Raw genomic sequence first — 6,000 nt, 5'->3', positions numbered from 1 at the left:
AAAAAAGAAAAAAAATAGAGCAGATAAAATTTAGTAAAATAAATATTACTTGATATATCTAAGTTTTAGATAATAAAGGCTAGAAACTCAGATAATTTATAAAGGTTATGCTTATGTTTATAAGTGTGCAGATCCTGCAATATTTTCCATGTCACTTTCTATAGAATACCTTTAGAAAGAAAAACTTGAAGAATACGAATGTCTTGGGAAGCATGAGCTTAGGCATAAGGAAAGGACTTGGTAGCCGTGAAGAATTGCAGGACTTGGTACTCCGCAACTAATGGATGTCTTCTTGACTTGGCCTCCGGACTTGACCCACTCTCAACTCTCAGATCTCTCTGTCTCTCTGTCTCTCTCTCTTTCTTGTCAAAGTGAGTCACATGTACTTAAAAGTTCAAAAGCTCTGCCTTGTTTTTTGGAATGAATGTTTTTTTCACTCATGGACAGAGATCAGGGCATGCCTATGAAACAAGTCATATGGGCAGGAAAAATGTCTGTTGTGAGACTTGAAGGACAATACTTCTATAGAGAAAAGAAAGATTGCCCGGGATTCTCAGTAGACAGAGTCATAGGAAAGGAGGTCCGTGGAGGATGAATAGTAGCTATCTCTGTTGTTCCCTTGTTCACTTGTATCCCTTGACTTTTTAATCAGTAAAAGCCTGATGTTTTGATATTTTAAAGGCTGCTCCTTTAGTTCATCTTTCCCAGTTCTGTTTCTTTCAATATGTGATTCCCCTGTGTGACCTAGAGGCTAGGATTTGAACTTCTCAGGCATAAATATCCAATGCTGTGTACAACGTATAGTAGATCCATTTTGAGTGTTCCCAAAAGGCTGGCCTGGACCTTGAAAGGAAGGTATAGGAAAACTGATTTTCACTCTTTATTTGGGGAAGTATGGAGAGAATCAGAACTTACAAGCAAGAATGGGCTTCCCCAGAGATGGCGAATCTCTCATCTCTGAGAACTTTCAGATATTAGCTGAAGAACTATGCAAGAAAGAGGTTCTTGGCCACTGGATACTTGTGTCTGTATGGGAGAGTCAAAGGATAGCCATTCAGTGTGACTGAATGTGCTTTTGCCATGGAGATGGCGACCAGCAGCAGAGAAGAGGGACCAGTTTTAGGATTCGTGGAAACTGACACACCATCAAACAGGAGCTGTCTAAGAGCAGATCCTAAGTTTTCATATTCTAAAGACTCTCAGATTCATTGGGAAACTAGAATATAGAAACCTTAAGTCCTGTAGAGGAAAACCAAGAAAAGATTAACGAATAAGCTTCCCAAGCTGAGGTAAAATAGCTGTTTCCGTTGTCTACCCAGGCAGCTTGCTCTATCTCTCAGAAGCCTGGCTGTTTCTTGGTTCAGCCTTCAGATAACTCCAGGACACAGCAGAGATATAGTTCTAATTCTTAAAATTAATTTCTCAGATCCTATTTAGTCATAGTGAATTCCCCTTTCCTGTGGCTTTTGTATCATTTTCTGCTTTAGTCTTTCCCAAGAGTAACTTTGGGGTCATTGATTGGAGGAGAGGTAGGTGAGTGTTGGGTTTGGAACTCTGGCCCTCTTTCTGCCTCGAGCCAAGTATGCCACCTTCCCAAGTCTCATTGTCTCTCTGAATCTGTTTCCTTATCTGTCTAAGGAGTAAATTGAATTAGGCAGTCTGGAAACGGAAATCTCTTGGAGTTCTGCTCTGCTTTGTGCTTGCTGGAGAACCAGGTTTGTGACTGATGTAGGCTCAGTTGCTCTCTTGCTCAGAAAAGTGTGGCCAGTAAAAGAAACCCCGAGAGGCAGCATTTTAGAAACACTGACACTGGCATCATCTCTGCTCTAGAGTGCCCGGAATTCCCACCCATTATCTCATTTGGTATCTCCAGGGCCAGCCACGTCTCGTTCACAACTCTTGGCTCTGTACTCTTTAAGATTCTGTCCCTAATTCGCTTTATTCCTTTACCTGCTATTTAAAAGTCGTGATTAAAATGAAATTCCCTGACTTTGCATCATGGAACTCATCTGTTCCAGGTGACTCTCCAAAACATATCATCATGTACAAGCAGAACTTTTCTTTTCTTTTTTTTCTTTCTTCCTTCCTTCTTTCCTTCCTTCCTTCCTTTCCTCCTTTCTTTCTTTTTTTTTTGTATGAAGAAGGCTCTACCTTCTGGCACTGAGACCTTTGATTTATAGACACAGTTTAGTTTCTATTTATACTTGTAGAGTTGAGCTGTACCAACCTGAGTGACCCAACATGGTAGATGGGAAGGGCTTACCATATAGACTTAACAGGTAGCTCAAATCTGAATTAGAGAAATGAAGCTAGGCTTTAGGAAAGAGAACAGAAACAGACGAGAAACCGCGGGTTATTGTTGTTTTCTGAAGTTATTCATGATCATGATATATATATATATATATATATATGAACCATTTATGTCAAGATGACCTTTAGACTATCATATCTCGATTTCTACCTTTATGACAAATGTATTGATAGGCAGTTCCATATATTTTTTAGTGCTGGGAATCAAACTTAGAAACTCACACATACTAAGCAGAGGTTCTATCATTATCTATAGCCTCAGTATCTATGTTCAAATCTTTCCCTGTTGGCCAGACAGATATCTCACTAATTCATGTATGTGATCTAAAGTCGAAAGGAGTGCCCTTAGGGGATGATGCATTGTTAAGGCTATGGAAAAATCACCTGTGAGTGTTCAGGACTGTATGACAAAAGAGGGCTGTGTGCAAGTGTGCAAGAAGCGGTTTTAAAAAGTGGTTACACACATGTGTGTGTGTGACTGAATGGAAAGGATGAGGCGAAGATGAGAAAGAAGGTACCATAAAGACAGGTAAGGAGAGATTATAGGAAGACACAGGAGGAGGCAAGCCAGGAAAGGTAGAAACAGGGATGGTGGAGGCCATGAAATCAATTTTTGATACCTGAAAGTAAACCCTTGAAAGGAGATCTGAGTGAGATTAGAAAAAGTGACTTGAAATGAATGAAGGATGAGTAGAAGAAGAAAAACTGGGTGAGAGAGACTTGTATTTATTAAAGTGAAGTCAGGGCTATAGAAGGGATTTTGGCAGAGTTAAGGACGGGGATGGTCTTCATGGATAAAGGCATGTGTAGCCACCAGGGAATGCCCTTTTTATCTCAGGGGAAGTGGGTACAGGAGGCAGTTTGTGCTCCTATTTTTTCTAGACCACATCTAGTGCTGGTAGCAAGTCAAAGCTGTCTGTGCACTGGGCTTGGTGTTCCATGTGCTATTTCGGCTTGAAGATTTAGGAGTTTGGGAGCTTATGGTTGTGACTTTCAATAATGCTCATCTTTGCTGGAGCCAGAGTGGCCCCAGCAAACATGGAAGCAATAGGTGTAAGTTAGACAAGACTAAATCTTGTCTGATTTTTAAACAGAGGCATGTGTCATATTGGAAACATGTTTTTCTAGCCCCACCCAGGCATCCACAAGAAAACCAGGATGTGAGGCTAGGCCATGTGTTTTAAGTAAAGAAGAGAAAGAGGGGAGTGTCAGGATGAAGGGAACAGGGGAAGATGCTCTGAGCACATACACTAAAAGACAGAAGAATATTTTTATCCCAAAATACAAAATGAAGAGAATTGCAGTACATTAGTTATGATGACTTTGATCCTAAGTTGAATTGATGGGTCTGGTGTTTTCTGTCATAGTCCTCTTTTCTTTGTTTTGAAGCCCATGTCCTTGGGCGCTGCATTGGGTAAGCCCCTAACGTCTTGACAAGATGCAGATTCTGGTCTACTCTGGGAAATCCTTTTGAACTGAAGTTTCATATTCTAGAAACAGATGAATGTCATTGGCACTCGATGAATTATTTGGGATCCTGAATTAAGAAGGAAGGAAACTGGGTAGTTAATAAGGACTTGATTCTGAGCAGATTTGGGCTCTGTTCTCTAATGAGCTGAGTAGGCTGGCAGAAAAAGACCGGGGAGCCACCAGTTAGCTGTCCCACACGTCTCAGATACTTGTTATATTCAGATGATCTGAAACTTGAAAGAAGTTACAAAAGAATCAGTTCAGCACGGGCTTACCCTGGATCTGGTTTCCTTCTGCTGGTAATATTTTAGTCTATTTTCATCCATCAAAACCATTGTCTGCTTGGAGCCATTTTCAAAACTGAACTTGGATTTCACCAGTTTTCCTGCCTTGTACTCATTTGCTCATTGGACATCACCGCTGTTGGTTCATAACCTGGCCTTGGGGGCACACGGCAGGAAGGAGCCTAGATATTATTCGACAAACGTTGAGAGAAACCAGCAGTTGGCAAGCCCATTCACCAGTGAACAACATCTCACCTATTTGCTGAATTCACTTTCAATTAACGTTCATCATTGCTGGACCCAGAATGGCCATAGCCTTCCACACCAATCATATGAAATGATTAGTTCCTCGGTTGGCACCCCCAAACAATCCAAGAACAACTTAAGAAGATTAATAATATAAAAGGCTTTCAGGCAGAAGGAAATTCTAAACAGAAGAATGGAGCTTTTGTTGGTGACAAGGAGGCTTTAGGGTAAAGCAGTACTTTGGTCAAGAATTAAGTGATACTTATTGGAAGCAGGGATAGTTTTTGGGTAGACTAATAATACAAATATAAACCCCTAATGGGAGATAAAACACCCTTTTCAGAGTAGCGGGGAAGTCTCATTTGCTTAAATGTTCATCCTTAAATGTCCTAACAGCTACTGAATTAAATTCAAGCTTCCTATGGAAAAGTTGAAACTCTAGTTTAAAGGGTCATGACTTTGGGTTTTCTGCTGGCCATTTTTAAGCTTCCCTGCTCAAGGGCTACATGATAATAACTGTCTGTGGCTTATGAAGTTCCTAGCACACAAGTGAATATTTTGTGAATTTTATGTTTTCAGTGAATAAAGTATGGAAAAATTGTTATGTATCACAAGTGTGAATTTTGGGAGAAGTGCTCTGTTAAAACATAAAAAGAAAAGGGAAGAAAGTGTCCTGCAGCATGTACCCCCTTGTGTCTTGTGGTGGTGAAGCTGATTCAGACAGGATGCATGGTGCTTCTCCCAGGGCTCTAGTTCAAAGGCGGAGAGTAGACCCTGGCTCCAAATCTAGCTCTTTTGAACCGAGCTATTGATTTAGTTTCTCCTACAGACACCTTGCCAGTCGCTTTACAGGTCTTCTGGGAGAACAGATACGAGTTCCAAGGCTGATCTGCAATCCCAGCTGCGTGTCAAGGAAACATCTGTCAAGGGAAAGCACAGGCAGTCAATATCGGGGCAAACGTGTTTTCTTTAAAAGGGGTTTGGATGACAGGGAAAGCTGGGAGCTTTTCTGCAAACACACTGAGGGGTGGCAATCTGCACTAGTCATCTGAACCATTCTTTGCTTTCAAGGATGCAGTTCTTCTTGCCCGATGTCTGGTAACTGCTCCTGAGGACTGACTTTCCGCAGCAGTATGGTGGACTCTTCCATGATGAGGCAACATCTGGGCTTTATTCACGGGCTGGGGTGGATAATGTGCTTTGTTAAGGGCTAAGCAGCAAATGGATTTAATTTCTGCCTAAAACTATCATAGTCATTCTAAAACAGAATACACAAAACTCCTCTGTATTAGAAAAAGGAGCAGAATGTGATGCCAATAGTGTATTTTCTTTATTTATTCTCTGTAAGTCTGTTGGATGATACCTTGTAAATAACAGATTAAAGAGTCATGCTACTGATGGGGCCTCCTTTCTGTCTAAGCAGCATCGGTTCTGGGGGTCTCTGTTATCTTTCCTCCCTATACAGTTTATGTAGTACTGATGAGACACAGGGGAAGAGCTATAGGTGCATGCGGTCTGGACATCTTTATTAGGGTTACTCAGCCACACGTGTGTGTGTGTGTGTGTGTGTGTGTGTAGGCTTCTTTATGATATTAGTTGACAGCTAACTAACACAGCTATGTCTCTGACATATCCAAATACAGTAGAAACTATGATTTTATAGCTTCACACTATTGTGCCTGCCTGGAAG

The sequence above is a fragment of the Microtus pennsylvanicus genome, chromosome 10, assembly GCF_037038515.1.
Source record: "Microtus pennsylvanicus isolate mMicPen1 chromosome 10, mMicPen1.hap1, whole genome shotgun sequence".
Lineage (NCBI taxonomy): Eukaryota > Metazoa > Chordata > Mammalia > Rodentia > Cricetidae > Microtus > Microtus pennsylvanicus.
This window is presented reverse-complemented; position numbering follows the sequence as displayed.